General features: G+C 40.7%; 1 non-coding gene across 1 annotated transcript; it reads left to right on the plus strand.

Moving 5' to 3' along the window:
• The first annotated feature begins 18,088 nt into the window (after positions 1-18,088).
• Positions 18,089-18,195, plus strand: LOC112999689 (small nucleolar RNA R71). Its single transcript, XR_003264899.1, has one exon. It is a non-coding gene; the product is annotated as a small nucleolar RNA R71 (small nucleolar RNA).
• The last annotated feature ends 4,107 nt before the right edge of the window (positions 18,196-22,302 follow it).

A 22,302-nucleotide genomic window follows, 5' to 3' on the forward strand; every position in this document is an offset into this window, starting at 1 on the left:
ACCCTGACATATACCATGTCCATCCGTTCTACAAGCTTTGAGCCAAAATCCCAATTTACCATAAACCTTGACCCAGGGTGAGAATGTCAATCCTTTCCCTTAGAAGAAAATAAAAAGAGAAAATTCCCAATCGAAGAGTGGGAGAAAGGAAAAAAAGAAAGGAAATTCCCAATCAAAAGAGCAGGAGGAAACAAAAAGAGAAAATTCCCAATCGAAGAGTAGGAGAAAGCAAAAAAGAAAAAAATTCCTGATCAAAGATCGGAAGAAAACAGAAGAAATATACAGAAAGGTCTTTGGACCAGACAACATCTGGACAAATACAGAGTTGTCACCAAGTAAAAAAGAAAAGAAAGGAAACCACGACCTGAAGTGGTCCTCTCCCTTTGATTGCCAACCAAAATCATGTGTGTCAACGAGTTTTTCGCCCCGCACTAAACAAAAACAGAAAAGGAAAAGGCCAAAAACATTCAAAGCCGAAATTCCCACAAAAAACACCATTCCCAAGAAAAAGTCCTACTGATACATGATCACGCGTGTAATCTTTGATTTGATAGGAAATGATTTGCAAGATCAAGTCATGGCATATCTATGGTTCGGAATTAGGACGAAACACTTACCTGTGTGAGTTTAATACACTTTGAGTGATTTTCTTCTATTTTTGTTGAACTCAGTGTTTCCTCTAAATGGTCATTTAGAAGCGAAATGCTAAACATCCAAAATCTCATTTATGGTTACGATAAAATTTCATCAGCATACTCTCCTTCCCCGGTAGATTGTTTTTCATCCGAAAAGCATATATTGCTCTGATTAGTTGGAAGTTTTGTCTCTTTACTAAAGCATGTTCGCATTTTAGTGAAGAAAACACCGAGACTATTTTTAGTCTCGCAAGTTATCCAGAACTACGTAGGTCTGAGTTCCTCATTGAGGATACGTAGGAGCAAGAGCCTCGCTTTTGTCGGCCGCCCCCACAATTTCTGTCATACTGACACTGGAGTCACGTGACATGCGGAGATACCCGAGTGGTTATCCGTTTAAACTTTCTTTTGCTATCTCTAAGACTCAAAGCATGATAGCACGCGGAGACTAACGTCGTCTTCTGCACCCTTTGTCAATCGCGGCCAACAAGCCCGTTGACACACGGAGATTTACGTCATCTTCCACGCAGACAATTTCTGTCATACTGACACTGGAGTCACGTGACATGCGGAGATACCCGAGTAGTTATCCATTTAAACTTTCTTTTGCTATCTCTAAGACTCAAAGCATGATAGCACGCGTAGACTAACGTCGTCTTCTGCACCCTTTGTCAATTGCGGCCAACAAGCCCGTTGACACGCAGAGATTTACGTCATCTTTTGCGCAGACAATTTTTGTCATACTGACACTGGAGTCACATGACATGCGAAGATACCCGAGTGGTTATCCGTTTAAACTTTCTTTTGCTATCTCTAAGACTCAAAGCATGATAGCACACGGAGACTAACATCGTCTTCTGCACCCTTTGTCAATCGCGGCCAACAAGCCCGTTGACACGCGGAGATTTACGTCATCTTCCGCGCAGACAATTTTTGTCATACTGACACTGGAGTCACTTGACATGCGGAGATACCCGAGTGGTTATCCGTTTAAACTTTCTTTTTCTATCTCTAAGACTCAAAGCATGATAGCACGCAGAGACTAAAGTCGTCTTCTGCACCCTTTGTTAATCGTGGCCAACAAGCCCGTTGACACGTGGAGATTTACTTCATCTTCCGCACAGACAATTTCTGTCATACTGACACTGGAATCACTTGACATGCGGAGATACCCGAGTGGTTATCCGTTTGAACTTTCTTTTGCTATCTCTAAGACTCAAAGCATGATAGCACGCAGAGACTAACGTCGTCTTCTGAACCCTTTGTGAATCGCGGCCAACAAGCCCGTTGACACGCGGAGATTTACGTCGTCTTCCGCGCAGACAATTTCTGTCATACTGACACTAGAGTCACATGACATGCGGAGATACCCGAGTGTTTATCCATTCAAAACTTTCCTTTGCTATCTATAAGACTCAAAGCATGATAGCAAGTTGGGTGGTAAACGCGCATAGACGAATTTTGCGCCCTTTATCATTCAGGAACAACAAGCTGAGTGGGTAAACGTGCAGAGACATATTCTGCGCCCTTTATCATTCAGGAACAACAAGCTGAGTGGGTAAACGCGCAGAGACAGATTCTGCGCCCTTTATCATTCAGCAGCAGCGAGGTGGGTGATAAACGCGCAGAGACAAATTCTGCGCCCTTTGTCATTCAGATTTCGCAAGTTGGGTGATAAACGCGTAGGGACAAGTCTGCGCCCTTTGTCATTCAAAAATAGTAATTCGAGAGGTGGGCGGAGACAAATTATGGTCATTTCGCGCACCTTTTCGACATCCAGAGGCAATCGTGTCCGGTGGCATGCAAAGACAAATTATGGTCATTTTGTATCTCGCCGCCCAGGCTCGATCGTTTCCAACAAAACACAGAGACAAATTATGGTCATTCTGCGTCTTGTATCAACCGAGAGGAAAAAATTCGACAGTATCAGGAAGATGTGTTCAGTACTGATCATTTTCAAATTTTTGCAGGTTCCGCTGGCAGGGAGGTTCACTGGCTGAATGGTGTTTCGCTTGAACGAAATTAGTGTCTTATCTTTACTTCCTTTTTATCTCCATTAAAAGACAAGTAAAGAAGGGCAACTGTCATACCCTAATTTCGTCCAGGGACCATCCGTTGTTGGGATGCGACCCTCATTTGACCACTTCGAGGTACTTGGCACCCATCGTTAGGAAATTCGTGAAGTTCCGTGACATGCCGGAATTAAAAGGAAGTGTTAGTGCGCAATCCGTAAAGTTTTGTAACGTTCCGGAAGGCAAAAAAAGGGATGATTACGTAATTCGTAAGGTTTCGTAGCATTACGGAAAGAAAACAAGCATCGTTACGAAATTCGTAAAGTTTCGTAACGTTACGGAAAAAAATCACCAAAAAATAGCAAGGGGGGTTGTCATACCCTAATTTCGTCCGGGGACTATTGTTTAATGGCATGCAACCTTTGATTGATCGCTTCGAGGTACTTGGCACCCTTTGTTGCACAATATGTGAAGTTCCGAGACGTGCCGGAAATCAAAAGGAAGCATTGTTACGCAATCCGTGAAATTCCGTAACGTGCCGGAAATCAAAAGGAAGTATTGTTACGCAATCCGTGAGTTTCCGTAACTTTTCGAAAGCTAAAAAAGCGAGTAATTACATGATCCCTAAGGTTCCGTAACCTTACAGAAAGAAAACAAGTATCGTTACGAAATTCGTAAAGTTTCGTAACGTTACGGAGAAAGAATCACCAAAAAAAGAAAAGGGGGTGTATTTAGTAAAAAAGGGGTGCAAATAGCAACCAGGCCCACTTGGGCCTTCCAGATTCTTCCTCCAGAAGGTGGTTGCTTCTGGAGGAAGCAACTTGGCTCGCCTGGGCGAGCTGGGTGGCAAGCTCCTCCCCTATTTTGCTATAAATAGGGGGAGGAGTGAAGAAGGAAGGGGTTCAGCCTTCTTGGCACTTCGTATTCACTTGAAATTATTGAGGAAAATTGTTTCCGTGAAGAAAATCCAAGCCGAGGCGCTTCCGTAACGTTTCCGTGGGTAATTTCGCGAAGATTTTCAACCGTTCTTTGTCATTCATCGTTCGTTCTTCATTGTTCTTCGGTCTTCAACCGGTAAGTACCCGAAATCAAACTTTTCAATTCATTCTATGTACCCGTGGTGGTCCCCATTCGTTTCATGTACTTTTATTCTCGTTTCATTTACTTTTTGTACCCCCTTTTGACGTGCTTCAGTCATTTACTAAGTCATTTGCTCGCCTAATCAAAAAATAAAATAAATTTCCACCGATCATTTGATTTGTAATATTCGTTAATTTCTGTTAAAATGAAATCCGACCGTTCGGTCGTGCCGTAACCACGTTGGAAATCAAAAAGAGGTAAAATAATAATATAATAATCAAAAAATATCTTTTAGTAAAATAAAGCAAAAAAATCAATCGGACGTGTCTCTTTGGGATTTCTCTTTCTTAAATTGAATTGACTAATAACTAAAGTGAAACTAAGGCTAAAATCAACTCGCAAAGTCAAGCTCGTCCGCGAAAAATCACTAAAAAAGGATTTTAAGATTCAATACCTCAGTTTTTCTTACCAAGTAAAAAGAATCATTTTTAAGGTCCAACGCCTTAAAATGACCACCTTCCAAGTAAAAGGAATCGCTTGACTCGCCCTTAAAAAAGAACTACGTAGGTATGATTTCCTCTTCGATGGAGGGTACGTAGGAGCAAGAACCCCGCTTTTGTCGACCCCAAAAATAAAAAATAAAAAGAAATAAAATTTAGGGTAACACAATTTCACACAATTCTAAAAATAAGGTTGTTGTCCTTTGAGACAAACGTGAGAGGTGCTAATACCTTCCTCAAACGTAAATACAACTCCCGAACTTGGAATATTCTTTATGACCGGTTTCCTTCGGTTTTTCCGACGTTTTCCACAAATAAAAGTTGGTGGCGACTCCACGCATTTTCCTCCTTTGGAAAACGCACCCGTAAGCCTCGCCTCGCTCGCCCGCAAAAGGGTAGGTTGCGACAGTTGGCGACTCCACTGGGGACTGTTTTTGTGAGTGAGGCCTATTTTAGGAAATTGTAGAATTGTGAAACTTTGTGTGTGCATTTCTTGAATTGTGAAAATATAATAAATGTTGTCTCTTCCACATTTTTACACTGCATTCTAAGCACCCACGGGTTTGAGTAAAAAAGGGGCCCTATACCCGGGTCCATGGGAATTTAAGGAGTGGAGGTGAATCTATGGTCATGCTAGGTCTCCGACTTGCTTGATAATAGTGAAACCTCGTCTAGAGTTTTCTCTCTTTATAATGTGTTGTCGCTTGTATTCCATACCGCCACAATATTATTATCTTGAGTAATGATACCTCTAGAAAACAACCATGTGAGATATGGATCGTTGGGAGTAGTTATTAGAGACCCCTAGATATTATCCTATAGGTCCCTAAAATAGGGGCACAAAGCAAACACGTTGCGTGCCTTTTAAACACTATCATGCATATAACCTAAATGTCATGTACGGCTTTGTTGTATGATTATTTGAGGATATTACCATGTTGTGTAAATCCCCCTGTTGTGCTTTTGCGCATCTACATCATGCCGTCACACATGCGTTGTATGTGGGTCTCGTCTTTTGTCGTGGGAAGTCGGAAGATCCATATCGTCTTCTTAACTGCACACATGGGGCACTGCGCCCCCAAATGTGAAAGTTAGGAGAGATGATTTTCCGAGCTCTCGTGTCTGTAAATGCATTCATATCATGCATCGCATAAACATCTCTTCAGCATCATAATGAACATATCATTCCTGCATTTGTTCGTTATCACATTCCAGCCTCACATTTTGCATGAGTCATTGCATCATCATGCATATGCGTTCAACATACTTTTTGTTCTACATGTTTGCTCATACAAGATCCTTGTGTTTTCCTCTACAAAACAAAAAAAAAAAGGGAAGCATGAAAATTCATGATGCATTCTTAGTTGCATGTGTTAGGTACCATGAGCCAACCATGTTGGGATCATAAACCCATTTCTAAAATAAATAAAAAACACAAACAACAAAACAAAATGATTGAGCATGGTACCTAATGCGTGGTTAACTAAGAAAGGATGTCTCTTCGGACATCTCAATCTCATAATTACATTTTCCATGCATAGCATGCGTATTCCTGAGTCTTTCATCCCTATGAAATGTTGTTGAAGTATTGGCGATCAAAATTGCCATTCCCTGGGTTATGGGGTTGAACCAAGCTCGTGCTTTTACGAAAAGGTTCATCGAGTCAAGTTGAAGTATGGAAGTAACCATCTTGCAAAAATTGGGGCAAAAGATGGATCGTGTTACATCATTGCTTCGTCTACTGCCAAACACGTTTAGGGTTGTTGATATCCATGTTACTTCCAGCTTCACCTTGACAAAGATGTCATGGACCATGTTGAAAATCTAAATTGATTCAACCCCATGTCCTGTGTAAAAATTCGCAATACTTCAACTATGCATCATTCGCATACATCCATGCTTTTCATTGGTTGCATTGCTCATTACATTCTTTCCTTGAAAAATAAAATAAAATAAAATGAACTTAATCATTGTTATAAAAAAAAAACATGATTTACGGTGCCCTCACCAAACCTGTGCTAGAGCTAGAGTAATGGGTGAGGTAGAAGAGGTACAAGAGAAGATGAAGGCCGACATGGAGGCCATGAAAGAGCAAATGGCCACGATGATGGCCATGATGAGCATGAGGAAGATAATGGAAGCCAATGCAGTTGCAGTTGCCGCTACCAGCACTGTTGCTAAGGTGAACCCGATGCCCCCATCTGGCCTCAACCAAATGAATCATCCAACCTCAGCTATGATTTGGGAAGTACAAATGGCCCCATGATGTGAAAATTCAAAATGAGCACGCCTTCCCGCCATACGGCTTGCCTCCCAACTATTCGCCACCCAATGTGGCATACACTCCCAATGAGAATGTCAATAACTCCACTCCTATACCCATTGAGAGCCAACAACCCCGAACTATCATGCACATGTCTTTTAAATCATGGGGGAGACACATGAAATTCCCCACCACAATCTAGCCGACTTTGAGCCTTGCCTCAGATATGCCACTGAAGGGCAAGCAGTTGGTGGTATACCCCTGCAAAACACTTGGGAGGGCCCTCAGTATCACCCACAACCACACCCCTCACATTCCACAGCAAGTAAAAACCCTCATGCTATGGCAGAAATGGGAAAGTTGGATCATCTAGAGGAAAGGCTCAGGGCCATTGAAGGAGGTGAAGATTATGCCTTTGCTAACCTAGAAGAGTTGTTCCTAGTACCCAATATCATCACCCCTCCCAAGTTCAAGGTGTTGGACTTTGACAAGTACAAGGGGACTACTTGCCCCAAGAACCATCTAAAGATGTATTATCGGAAGATGGGGGCATACGCAAAAGATGAGGAATTGCTGATACATTCCTTCCAAGAAAGTCTTACTGGGGTAGTTGTTACCTGGTACACTAACTTGGAACCTTCCCGAATCCATTCTTGGAAGGACCTTGTGGTTGCCTTCGTTAGGCAGTGTCAGTATAATGTCTTCGGATACGATGCAACTACAGAACATGTGCAAAAAGGGGGCACAGATCTTTCAAAAGAATACGCCCAAAGGTGGAGAGACCTGGCAGCTCAAGTGGCACCTCAATGACAGAAAAAAAAATGATGACAATGATAGTAGACACATTACCAGTATTCTACTATGAAAAGATGGTGGGCTACACACCTTTAAGCTTTGATGATATGGTCTTCACCGACGAAAGGATCAAAGTTGGTCTAAAAAGAGGCAAATCTGATCATCATGCTTTGATAAATGCAAAAAAAAAAAAAAATCGGGGCAAATGAAGAGGGTGAGAATGAGGGAGAAGCCCATGCTGTGACTGCCATTCCTATACAGCCAAGTTTCCCACCAACCCAACAATGTCATTACTCAGCCAATAACAAACCTTCTCCTTACCCACCGCCCAGTTATCCACAAAGGCCATCCCTAAATCAACCACAAAGTCTGTCTACCGCACTTCCAATGACGAACACCACCTTTAGCACAAACCAAAAACACCAACCAAGAAATGAATTTTGCAATGAGAAAGCCTGTAGAATTCACCCCAATTCCAGTGTCCTATGCTGACTTGCTCTCATATCTACTTGATAATTCAATGTTAGCAATAACCCCAGCCAAGGTTCATCAACCTCCATTTCTCCGAGAATACGACTCGAACACAACGTGTGCTTGTCATGGAGAAGCCCCGGGGCGTTCCATTGAGCATGGTAGGGCCCTGAAGCGTAAGGTGCAAGGTCTAACTGATGTAGGCTGGCTGAAATTTGAGGAGAATCGCGTGTAAATCCTGACATATACAAGAGATGCCACACATGGGGAAATTTTGAAAGCTGTTGTTAGATGTCTCTAATGACTCATCAGGATTTTCAAGTTTGTACCATTATTGTAAACCACAGTTACAATGTTAAATGAAATGGATAAAGTTGATATCTTTGTCCCTCATCCTCTCACAAACGCATCTTTGTTTATTCAACTTTCACCGGAATGTGGGTGCAAGCCATTGGTCTGTTTGCTCAAGCGACTTGTGCTCCTGAGTTTGGACTTCCAAGACCGTTCAATCAGAGATTACTCGTCTTGCACGTTGGTGGGGATACCATAAAACAACGAGTAAAGTTCAAAACAAATAAGTTTCAAAATAAATAAAAAGTTCAAAAACAAAAAGAAAAAAAAGCATTTGATTGACTGTCTTTTCAAGACGTATCATTCCGAAAAGTTTGTCTTTTTAGAGAGAAGTGAGTTATCAAGAATAGGATGTTGGACAAATGGCCTCAGTTATCTTAAGAAGGGGGGGTTGAATTAAGATACAAAGACTATTCCCCAATTAAACTTTCACTCTCTCTTTTTGGATTAACAATGCACCCTTAACATGAATTACTCAAAAGACAATTCAAAATAAACTTCTTTAAAACAAAAGATAAATAGCAATAAATAAAAGAAGTTTAAGGGAAGAGAGGAATGCAAACTTGATTTATATTGGTTCGGCCACTTCCCGTGCCTACGTCCAGTCCTCAAGCAACCCACTTGAGATTTTCCACTCTCTTTGTAAAACTCCTTTTACAAAGTCTGAACCACACAGGGACAACCCTTCCCCTGTGTTCAAGAATCCTCTACAACAAGAGACCCACGGTCTCTTAATCCCTTTTCAAAAATAAGAAGAAGAGAAGAAGAGAAGAAGAGATCTCTTTTAAAAGAGATATATTGTACAATGAAGATCAATCCAAATTCCTTATTGAATATGCAAGTGGTTGACCAAGGAATCTTTTTGAAAGGATAAGACATTTTAGTTCAGAAAAACTCTTAATCTTTTGAGAGGATAAAACTTTTTTGGGCAATGAAAACTCTCTTTAAATTCGTATTTCCAAGTCACCTTTGATGGCCATTCATAAAACATTTGAATAGATGTGACTCTTGGAAATTATTTTCTGAAAATCCCCTCTAGTAATCGATTACAGGATTTAAAATTTGAATTAAAACATTCAATAAACTGCTGGTAATCAATTACCATCCATGTGTAATCAATTACACATTAAAAATTTTGAATTCAAATTTCTAGTGACTTTTATAAACGTTTTCAGCTTCTGGTAATCGATTACCAGAGAGTAAATCTCAATTTGAAATGATTTAGATAGAATTCTTTGGCCAAACCTTTTGCTTTTTCAATTTGGAAACTTCTTCCTAAGATTCTAGAGATCAACTTGATCATATATCTTGATTTTCTTGGATTTTTGGATTCTTGTCTTGAATAAAACTTAGAAGCACTTGATCCTTTGGCATCATCAAAACATCAAAACATCTTGCTTCTACATAGGAGTCATTTGACTTAATCCACCAACTGAAAAAAAATCCTTCAACTATTTCTCGTCCTTGGAAAATTCTTTTTGTGAGAATCAGCTGCTTCTTTCATTCATCCTCACTACGAGGTTGTGAAAACAAGACAACGATTGGTACCTCAAAGCCCTACATTGGGGCAATGAAAGGCACCATGCATAAACCTCTAACGAACCTAGGGCAAATTAGAAGTTCTCACCCAATAGGTTCCCTGCTACAAGGTCATGACGAAAGACAACGATTGGAACCTCAAAGCCTTACACTAGGGCAATGAGAGGCACCGTGCATGAGCCTCAAGTGAACATAGGGGCCGATCAAAAGTTCTCACCCATCGATGTTTTTAAACAAAAAAAGGGGGGGCAAACTCTAGGGTTTCAATGGATTGATTAAACATCAAATGACTCCATTGTCGTCACTCCTAAATGGTCAAGTGACTAAATCAAACAGAACATACACTCTGAGGGAGTTCCCGGAGAGATTTGCAAAAGATAGGATAAGGTTGCTTGAATTATCGCCTCTTTCAAAAGGCCAGTCAATCTGTGTTTTCCAAAAAAAATTTAATTAAATCAAAATCAAGACCACAAAATAGGGAAAGAATGTCATGAACATTGTACAACTTTCCATTGCATTGCATTGTTTCATATGAGGTCCGCATTTACCAAATTTCTCGACAAAGGTTGCATGCATCTGCATCCCTAAAAATCATGTTAACTGCATAGATTTCCTACATCTAATGTCCAATCTTTTGAATTTGGGATGATCGACCCTCTCGATGAGTCAATCTCTTGCTTTCTCATAAGGGTGGACCCTTGCGTACACGCCCTCGCCTTCAAAGGACTGCATGTCCTCACCTTCAGAGGGTTGCACGCCCTGACCTTCAAAGGGCAACACATCCTCAACTTCAGAGGGCTGCACGCCCTCGCCCTTAGAGGACTATACGTCCTCACTTTCAGTGGGCTCCATATTCACACCTTAAGAGAATTTAAGGTCCTCTGCCCTTAAATGCTTAACCGAGACTTGCGCTCTGGGTTATGGGGCCAGTAGTTTCCTTTTATCAGTTCCCGGGCCACCCCCTGATATTGGAAGGCGACCAACTATGCGAGCACAACCAGAGAGGGAGGCTATCACACAGCTATTATGCATACCGGGGCAAGATTTCACCCGTGCCGCTGCAAAGAGATGAGTGTGGGTCATGCGCACCAACATGACCACTCTTGCACAGATATGGATGACGTTGCTGCTTAGCAACATTCCACCCGGCGACCGCAATGCCGATCTCCCCCTGCAGAAATATCAGTTGGTCTGTGTCATTCCGACATAGGTAAGTATGCACATCGCTCAACTGATTTCCGATGTCATCTATTGTTTGCAGGGATCGCGCCCGCAAGACACTCAGTGGACCCGAAGAAGTCCAACAGGATCCTAGGGTTTCCAGTTCTGATTACAGGCCTCTGTCAGTTCTACGGAGTGTCTGTCGCCCCCAGCGAGATCATGCCATCATGACATAGGTAAGTATGCACTTCTCTCAACTGATTTCTGATGTCATCTATTGTATGCAGGGATCGCGCCCGTAAGACACCCAGTGGACCCGAAGAAGCCCAGCAGGGCCCTGGGTTTCCAGCTCTGGTTACAGGCCTCTATCATTCCTACAGAGTGCCCGTCCCCCCCAGCAAAGTCATACCATCGTGACATAGTTCTACAGAGTGCCTGTCGCCCGCAGCAAGGTCATCAGGCCCTCTACTAATCGAGCTTTCATCAAGAAGTACTGCGCCCCCAGGCAGGCGCAGGGCAAAACACCATAGCAGCCTGGGGATGGCTGACAGCGGGCAACAGACGCGCCGCCGCCACCTCCAAAGCCCCTCAGCTCATCCACGAAAAGGTTAGTGCATTGCCTACGACCCATGGCCGACCAGCAGGCGATGAAGTCCAAAGCCAAAGGTAAGCAAAAGTACTAGGTCCGTGACCGACAAGTCATCATGCGTCCAGCTCAAGACGTTAAAGAAGTGCTACTAGGAGGAAACCTAGTACCTTTTAAATCTCTGTTTTTTATTTGATCACCTTTGTTTCTCAAGTCATAGCAGGACACACCTAGTTGCTCATGATCCTAGGAATTTAAATAAAACAAGCACAAGCTCGGAAGGTAGTTATACTTCACAAAATATATATATATATATATATATATATATATATATATATATATATATATATATATATATATATATATATATATATATGTATGTATGTATGTATGTTTAGGTAGAAAGATACCTTGGATATGCATGTATGTAGCAAAAAATACTTCACAAAATATATATATGTATGTTTAGGTAGAAAGATACCTTGGATATGCATGTATGTAGCAAAAATACTTCACAAAATATATATATGTATGTTTAGGTAGCAAGATACCTTGGATATGCATGTATATAGCAAAAATATCTCACAAAACATATATATGTATGTTTAGGTAGCGAGATACCTTGGACACACATGTATATAGCAAAATACCTCACAAAAATATACGTATGTTTAGGTAGCAAAATACCTCATGGAAAAAAAAAGAGAGCAAAAAGAGCAAGCAAGAAAAGAAAAAGAAGGAAGGAAAAAAGAAAATAAAAAAAAAGTTGTCTAGCTAAAAAACAACATGCTTGGGAAAAGAGATAATTTCCAACTTTTCTTTGAAAGATTTTACTGATCTTGACCAATTTTTGAAAAAATATGTATACACCTAAAGGGTGAATGCTGTGAAAATTTTCCCGAATGCCCAAAATGGACTCGGATGAATGCATGATTTGATAAAAGAACATATTTTGGAAACACTAGGTTGACTTAAAATAGGGAAAATGAATCCTGAGCCCTAGCATCACATGACCATACAAATTTGACGCTTGAGTGTCCACATAGGTGCATGCATGACCAGTTTTGCCTAAAATTTCCTAATCATCATTGTTGCATGTGTATCATGGAAATAATGTGGGACATCCCCTTTATCCTTGAACCGAACCAAACCTTGACATATATCATGACCAGCCGTTCTACAAGCCTTGAGCCAAAATCCCAACTTATCATAAACCTTGACCCAGGGTGAGAATGTCAATCCTTTCCCTCGGAAGAAAACAAAAAAAAAAAGAGAAAGGGAAAATTCCAATCAAAGAGTGGGAGAAAGCAAAAAAAAAATCCCGATCAAGGATCGGAAGAAAACAGAAGAAACATCCAGAAAGGTCTTTGGACCAGACAATATCTGAACAATACAGAATTATCACCAAGTAAACGAAAAAAAGAAAGGAAACCACGACCTAAAGTGACCCTCTCCCTTTGATTTCCAACCAAAATCCTGTGTGTCAGTGACTTGTTCACCTCACACTAAACAAAAACAAAAAAAGGAAAAGGCCAAAAACACTCAAAGCCGAATTTCCCACCAAGAAAATAAACCATTCCCAAGAAAAAGTCCTATTGATCCATGATCACGCATGTAATCTTTGATTTGATAGGAAATTATTTGCAAAATCAAGTCATGACATATCTATGGTTTGGAATTAGGATAAAACACTTACTTGTGAGAGATTGATACACTTTGAGTGATTTTCTTCTATTTTTGTTGAACCCAGTGCTTCCTCTAAATGGTCATTTAGAAACGAAATGCTAACATCCAAAATCTCATTTACGGTTATGAGAAAATTTCATCAGCCTAGCGTTGTTCGCCTATCCTCCACCCTCAAATTTTATTCGGAGACCCATGAATTGATTGCCTAGCGCTGTTCATGTGTCGTCCACCATCGAGTCTGGAGCCCCGCGAATTGATTGCCTAGCGCTGTTCGCCTATCCTCCACCCTTAAATCTTATTCGAAGACCCATGAATTGATTGCCTAGCGTTGTTCATGTGTCCTCCACCATCGAGTCTGGAGCCCGGCGAATTGATTGCCTGGTGTTGTTCGCCTATCCTCCACCCTCAAATCTTATTCGGTGACCCATGAATTGATTGCCTAGCGTTGTTCATGTGTCCTCCACCATCGAGTCTAGAGCCTCGCGAATTGATTGCCTAGCGCTGTTCGCCTATCCTCCACCCTCAAATCTTATTCGGAGACCCATGAATTGATTTCCTAGCGCGGTTCATGTGTCCTCCACCATCGAGTCTGGAGCCCCGCGAATTGATTGCCTAGTGCTGTTTGCCTATCCTCCACCCTTAAATCTTATTCGGAGACCCATGAATTGATTGCCTAGCACTGTTCATGTGTCCTTCACCATCGACTCTAGAGCCCCGCGAATTGATTGCCTAGCGTTGTTTGCCTATCCTCCACCCTGAAATCTTATTCGGAGACCCATGAATTGATTGCCTAGCGCTGTTCATGTGTCCTCCACCATCGAGTCTGGAGCCCCGCGAATTGATTGCCTAGCGCTGTTGATATGTCCTCCACCATCGAGTCTGGAGCCCCGCGAATTGATTGCCTAGCGCTGTTCGCCTATCCTCCACCCTCAAATCTTGTTCAGAGACCCATGAATTGATTGCCTAGCGCTGTTCATGTGTCCTCCACTATCAAGTGCGGAGCCTCCGGTGACTGGATCTTTGAGCTTCAATGAGGTCCTTCAATGGTGATTTTCCACCATGCAGATGCCGCGGAAGACAAAGGAGAATAGGAGAGAGGAGGCGCCATCCACTAGGGAATAAGCCATGGAAGAAGGAGCTTCACCACCAAGATGAGCCTTGGATAAGAAGCTTGGAGAGGATGCTTCAATGGAGGAAAAGAAAGAGGGAGAGTGATCGAGGCCATACCCGAATCAAATAAACATGAAAATGCAGTAACTAGGAAGTGATCCTAGGTCGTTTCCCAACGAGCAGTGACAAACCAAATGTTCATAATATACTTGCAGTAACAGTAACGATTGGGGGGGGGGGGGTTTGTTTGTTTTGTGATTAAAGAGCAGAACAAGTAAACTGGAATACGAAACTACTAATATTAAAAACGGGTTTTTTCCTCTGATTCAAAAGCCATTCTTTTATCCTGGGTTATGGAGAATTTGTCCCTAACAGTCAACCACTTAATCCAACAATATTTCAATTTACTAAGCGAAAATCAACTTTGGGTTTTCAATACGTGATTAGGCACCACATACACCAGTTAGCCCTTCGTCCATTAAGCATGAACATAAGTTAGGCTCAGAGGCAATTAATCGAACACGAAGCATGCACTGATTAATTTTCACGAATTTGGGATAACTGGTGAAGGGAAAACTGCCAGGAAACCACATTACAAGCGAAACCTCAAAGAGAGTTGGGCTTCGTCCTCAAAAGGAAACAACACCAGAAAATCTAGCCTTCCATGGATTCAAACAGAAAACGCAAATGAAACATGAAGCAGAAACGTAAATGAACAGAAATGTAAATGAACATAAATGTAAATGAAACAGAAACGTAAATGAGAGTAGAAGAAGAAGCAAGAACGAAATTGTAATTAGAAGCAAAAAACGTAAAATTGCATTACGTGAACAATAGCATCAAAGCAGAAAACGTAAAACCCTAAAACAAAAGCTCTGAATAATGAATAGCATAACAGAATAGCCTTGCATGAATCCCAAGGCTGCTATTTAAAAAGAGTCACTCAAAGTCACTGGGCCCTATTACAATACTCTGGCCCAAAACGAAATAAACACTGAACAACATAAAATAAAATTGTGAAATTTCCTAATTAGAAATTAACTAAGGTAAGCGCTGCTTTATTTGCCCTCTTCAAGTCCATAACCAAAATCCGGATTAAGCCCAATGTTTCATTAATTCTTGAAATTAGATTAAAAACATCAAATTAGCTAAATGAGCCCAAATAACAAAACTGCCTGGTTAATTGACAATTAAGACCAATCAGTAATTAAAATGGTGCAAAAAAGGTTTAGAAAATAGAAGAAAATGATGGCCGAAAGGCATCCTCCTATAGGCAAAAGTACCGAAGGGGCAGGTGAATGTGGTCTTTTCCTGATCCTCAGGAGCAATAGTAATTTGCATATGACCAGAAAAACCATCAAGGAAACAGTAGTGGGATTTACCTGCCAGGCGTTCAAGCATCTGGTCAATGAATGGCAGGGGAAAATGGTCCTTTTTGGTAACCTGGTTCAGCCTCCTATAGTCAATGCAGACTCTCCAACTGTTCTGCACCCGAGTAGGAATCAGCTCCTCCTTCTCATTTTTTATCACTGTGAGGCTGGTCTTCTTCGGGACTACCTGGACGGGACTCACCCATTGGCTATCAGAGATAGGATAAATGATTCCAGCTTGCAAAAGCTTGGTTATCTCCTTCTTCACTACGTCAAGAATCACCGGGTTGAGTCTTCTCTGTGGCTGTCTTACTGGTTTAGCTCCATCCTCTAAATTTATTCGATGCATACATGTGGATGGGCTAATACCAGGAATGTCCACCAGGGTCCAGCCTATAGCCTTCTTATGCTTCTTGAGAACTGACAACAACTTCTCCTCTTGCTCCAGCAAGGGAGGCAGATATAATCACTAGAAAACTCCTGCTATCATCCAAGTAAGCGTATTTTAAATTTGATGGCAGAGGCTTCAATTCTGGTGTGGTCGACTGGATAGTGGTAGAAGGAGATGGTTTCTCAGCCTTTACCTTATAAAGAAAGTCAGAGGTATGTGTACTTCCTGAAACATGGTTAGTCCTATCTGACTCTATAAAATCAATCTCGAGAGGTAAAACACCACCACCAGACATGCAATCAATATCACTCTCAGATTCACTCTCAATGCATGAAGAGTGAGAGGCATGCAGATTAGAATAAAGATCATTCATGTATTCATCAACAACATGGTCAATTATTTCAGCACAAAATACAAAAAGATCTTCAGATGGGTATTTCATAGCATCCAGAATATTAAAATGAACAGTTATATCACCAAATTCCATGGATAGTGTGCCTGCATATACATCTATCTTAGTTCTAGCAGTTTTCATAAAGGGTCTGCCTAGAATGATGGGAACTGATCCTTGAGAGAATCCATCCTCCATATTCAAAATATAAAAATCAACAGGGAAAATCAGTTCACCAACTCTAACTAAGACATCTTCTATGAAACCAACAGGATAGGCAACACTTCTATTAGCTAAATGAATTACCACATCAGTTGACTGCAAGGGACATAGAGATAGAGAATTAAAAATAGACAGAGGCATAACACTAACAGAGGCTCCTAAATCTAGCATGGTATTGTCAAACTTACTATTCCCTATAATACAAGGTATGCTGAATGTACCTAGATCTTTGCATTTTTCAGGAATTTGAGGAACAGATTTACCAATCAATGCGGAGACATTTCTGCCCATGCTAATTCGTTCACTTCCTTTAAGCTTCCGCTTATTAGTGCACAGCTCCTTCAAGAATTTAGCATATCTTGGAATTTGCTTTATTGCATCCAACAGAGGTATGTTTACCTCTACTTTTCTAAACGTTTCCAAGATCTCTTTCTCTGCCTCTTCCATTTTTTTGTTGGAAACTGCTCTTGGAGGGAATGGAAGAGAGGGAATGTGCTGCTTCTGCAAATCAGAATTACCTGTGGAAGAAGATTCACCTGCACAGAAATTGTTAGGTAAATTTTTGTCATCACCTTTTTCTGGAGTAGAGTGAAGTTTGGCAGGTTCATTTGCAGATGAGGAAGGTGCTACGGGTTGAGGTCCTTGACACTGCTTTCCCAACCTCAATGAAATGGCACTGACATTTTTGGGATTTTGGACAGCTTGAGAAGGTAGCTTCTCAGAATTCTGGGACTGTTGTTGATTCAATTGTGTAGCTAATTGTCCCATCTGATTAGTCAAGCTCTGAATGGAGGCTCTGGTCTCTTGTTGAAACTGCATGTTCTGCAGCGTCATTTGCCTCACGAGTTCTTCGAGGGAAGGTTATGGAGGAGCCTCAACTGTTGGCTATTTCTGGGGCTATTGTTGTTGTTGGATTGGTGGAGGAATGTATGGTCTGCTTGGGCCAGCAGCATTTTGGAAGGAAGGAGCAGGCTGTTGTTGTTGTTGTTGAGGGCTAGACCAACTGAGATTAGGGTGATTCCTCCATCCAGGGTTGTATCTGTTGCTGGAGAGGTCATAATTGTTCTGCTGTGGTTGATTTTGCTACTGAGGTTGAGGAGGTCTATTGTAAATGTTTGCAGCATAAGCTCCAGGCTGCTCAATTACTCCAGGTTGCTGCATGGAAGGGCAAAGGTCTGTATGGTGGTCAGCAGAGGAGCACAAACCACAAACCCTTGCGACAGGAACAAATTTCTAATTCAAGGCCAGCTGGGTTACCAAGTTAACCAATGCATCCAGTTTGCCTTCAAGCTTCTTAGTTTCAGATGATGCAGATGGGTTTGTAGCTACCTCATGCACTCCTCTAATGACTATGGCATCATTTCTGGCGCTAAACTGCTGGGAGTTGGAAGCCATCTTCTCAATTAAATTTCTGGCTTCAGCAGGAGTCATGTCTCCAAGGGCTCCACCACTGGCAGCATCTATCATATTTTTCTCCATATTACTGAGTCCTTCATAAAAATATTGGAGAAGAAGCTGCTCTGAAATCTGATGGTGGGGGCAACTGGCACATAGTTTCTTAAATCTCTCCCAGTACTCATACAGGCTCTCTCCACTGAGTTGTCTAATACCTGAGATATCCTTCCTGATGGTTGTGGTCCTGGAAGCAAGGAAAATTTTTTCTAAGAATACTCTCTTAAGGTCATCCCAGCTCGTGATGGACCTTGGAGCAAGGTAATACAGCCAGTCCTTTGCCACTCCCTCTAATGAATGAGGAAAAGCCTTCAGAAATATGTGATCCTCTTGGACATCTGGGGGTTTCATGGTGGAGCAGACAATGTGAAATTCTTTCAAATGTTTGTGCGGGTCTTCACCTACAAGGCCATGAAACTTTGGAAGCAAATGAATCAGTCCAGTTTTAAGAACATATGGGACATCCTCATCAGGGTATTGGATGCACAAGCTTTCGTAGGTGAAATCAGGTGCAGCCATTTCCCTTAGAGTCCTCTCACGGGGTGGAGGTTGTGCCATGTTCTCAGAATGTGCAAAATCAGAATGCTCAGAATCAGAATGCTCAAAATTATAATGCTCAAGATCAGGATGTTCAAAATCACCAATAACAGAATGCACAGATTCACCAGTAATGGAATGCTCAGAATGATCAAAAGGTATAAAATGATGCCTAACTAATCTGTGAAATGTCCCATCTATCTCAGGATCAAAGGGTTGTAAGTCAGATGGATTGCCTCTAGTCATACACTACATTCAGCATGCACACAACTAGTTGCCTTGTCATGTAAATAAAGGTGTAGGTTTGAACTACAGCTACCCTCAAATGATATCCAAATGACTTGAAATTTTGTGAGCAACCTTATAAAATGATGAGAAGATAGCACAAAAAATTTCAGACAAAAATTCAAAGTCTAACTATGAAAACTAAAATTGGTAGGTTAAGAAAAATAAGTGAATAAAACTTGAAAAATAAAAAACTTTTGACAGAATCGCTTTTTTTGGACGATGGAGACCTCAGCTGGCCTATGGCGGGCTGCCATGGCGTTGGAAATTTTTTCTACCCCAAATGCATATATAATAATTGTGATTCTGATAATCGGAGCAAAAGTTATGGCCGTTTGAAGTTTTGACAAACACAAAATTTGCTAATTTTTTGGAACTATCAAAACTGACCAAACTAAAGGCTCTAGCTATTTTTCCCACAAAATATGGATTAAAAGAAGTTACCACAAAAACATTCAGCCAAAAATAACAACCCTAGCTACTAAAACAAAAAATCACAAATAATTCAGCATGGGTGGTCGCTAAAATCCGTCGCTAAGGGATTTCTACTACTATTCTGGTTTGCCGCAAACAGAAATGGTCGCTAAGTCCGTCGCAAAACACTATTCACAGCAAAACACCCAAAACTGAAACAGGGGAAGCGCTCAATAGGAAAATTGAAACAGAACACACACTAAACAAAATATCAAGATACTAAACAACACTAACACACATACTAACACAATACTAACAATTAAACATAAAACACGAAAGAATTAAACACACAACCCTAGCTATTATGAAGCTCTCGTGCTCTGATTACCACTTGATGGAAGCTTGCTTGTGGGGCTTCTATGGAGGCTGGATCTTTGAGCTTCAATGAGGTCCTTCAATGGTGATTTTCCACCATGGAGATGCAGTGGAAGACAAAGGAGAATAGGAGAGAGGAGGCGCCATCCACTAGGGAATAAGCCATGGAAGAAGGAGCTTCACCACCAAGATGAGCCTTGGATAAGAAGCTTGGAGAGGATGCTTCAATGGAGGAAAAGAAAGAGGGAGAGTGATCGAGGCCGTACCCGAATCAAATAAACATGAAAATGCAGTAACTAGGAAGTGATCTTAGGTCGTTTCCCAACGAGCAGTGACAAACCAAATGTTCATAATATACTTGCAGTAACAGTAACGATTGGGGGGGTTTGTTTGTTTTGTGATTAAAGAGCAGAACAAGTAAACTGGAATACGAAACTACTAATATTAAAAACGGGTTGTTTCCTCTGATTCAGAAGCCATTCTCTTATCCTGGGTTATGGAGAATTCATCCCTAACAGTCAACCACTTAATCCAACCCTATTTCAATTTACTAAGCAAAAATCAACTTAGGGTTTTCAATACGTGATTAGGCACCACATACACCAGTTAGCCCTTCGTCCATTAAGCATGAACATAAGTTAGGCTCAGAGGCAATTAATCGAACACGAAGCATGCACTGATTAATTTTCACGAATTTGGGATAACTGGTGAAGGGAAAACTGCCAGGAAACCACATTACAAGCGAAACCTCAAAGAGAGTTGGGCTTCGTCCTCAAAAGGAAACAACACCAGAAAATCTAGCCTTCCATGGATTCAAACAGAAAACGCAAATGAAACATGAAGCAGAAACGTAAATGAACAGAAATGTAAATGAACAGAAATGTAAATGAAACAGAAACGTAAATGAGAGTAGAAGAAGAAGCAAGAACGAAATTGTAATTAGAAGCAAAAAACGTAAAATTGCATTACGTGAACAATAGCATCAAAGCAGAAAACGTAAAACCCTAAAACAAAAGCTCTGAATAATGAATAGCATAACAGAATAGCCTTGCATGAATCCCAAGGCTGCTATTTAAAAAGAGTCACTCAAAGTCACTGGGCCCTATTACAATACTCTGGCCCAAAACGAAATAAACACTGAACAACATAAAATAAAATTGCGAAATTTCCTAATTAGAAATTAACTAAGGTAAGCACTGCTTTATTTGCCCTCTTCAAGTCCATAACCAAAATCCAGATTAAGCCCAATGTTTCATTAATTCTTGAAATTAGATTAAAAACATCAAATTAGCTAAATGAGCCCAAATAACAAAACTGCCTGGTTAATTGACAATTAAGACCAATCAGTAATTAAAATGGTGCAAAAAGGGTTTAGAAAATAGAAGAAAATGATGGCACATCAGAGAGAAAGAGAGAGGGGGGAGTACGAAATTGAAGGAATAAAAGAGGTAGAGAAGTGGAACTTTGAAGTATGTCTCACAAGACTCCCATTCATCAAAGTTACAATAAGTGTTACACATGCTTCTATTTATAGACTAGGTAGCTTCCTTAAGAAGCTTTCTTGAGAAAACTTCCTTGAGAATCTTCTTTGAGAAAACTTCCTTGAGAAGCTAGAGCTTAGCTACACATACCCCTCTCATAACTAAGCTCACCTCCTTGAGAAGCTTCCTTAAGAAGATTCCTAAAGAATCTAAAGCTTAGCTAGACACACCTCTCTAATAGCTAAGTTCACCTCGAGATGAGAAGCAAGAGCTTAGCTACACATCCCCTATAATAGCTAAGCTCACCCATATGCCAAAAAAACATGAAAATACAAAAAAAAGTCCCTACTACAAAGACTACTCTAAATGCCCCGAAATACAAGGCTAAAACCCTATACTACTAGAATGGCCAAAATACAAGGCCCAAACGAAGGAAAAACCTATTCTAATATTTACAAAGATAAGCGGGCTCATACTTAACCCATGGGCTCGAAATCTACCCTAAAGCTCATGAGAACCCTAGGGCCTTCCCTTGGATCTCTAGCCCAATCTACTTGGTGTCTTCTATCCAATGCCCTTGCGGGGTAGGATTGCATCAATGGTTAAGATGTTAAATCTTTAACCTAAAGTCTAGAAAGAATAAGGATAACTTAGAGAAAATCCTCTGGTCAAATAATGGTCAACTCATTAATGGTCTAGATATTAATAATTGGATTTTGGTCAAGAAATAGAAATTAGAAGCTTGAAAAATTAATGGTCTAGAAATTAGTTTTGTGATTGATTATATGATGTAGAATAATTAAAATAAGTTAGAGTTGTAACACCCAGAAAAATTACAACTTAGACTGACAGAGAAAACTATGTGTTGTGTCATCTATGCATGTATGAATTTAATTTCAGTAGTAATATGTTTTAATCATAGAATTTTCCTACTATATATGTTTATATTAAGTGTAAATAATTTGTTTAGTCTAGCATAACAGAGATATGGAAACTGCCTAAACGGAAATTCCATCTGTAACAAAATTGCATTGTACACTGAGTTGCAATGTAATTTAGCTTTGTGTCAAAGTGATCTCAGTGTGAGGTCCACCCTGGTTACAAGTAATCCTAGGGAGATTAGCATAGTAATCAAGGCATTTAGATAGAATTTACTAGTTTTAGTAAAAAAACAAGAATACCTATTTTTGGCAAA

The sequence above is a fragment of the Glycine max genome, chromosome 15 (assembly GCF_000004515.6).
Source record: "Glycine max cultivar Williams 82 chromosome 15, Glycine_max_v4.0, whole genome shotgun sequence".
Classification (NCBI taxonomy): Eukaryota; Viridiplantae; Streptophyta; class Magnoliopsida; order Fabales; family Fabaceae; genus Glycine; species Glycine max.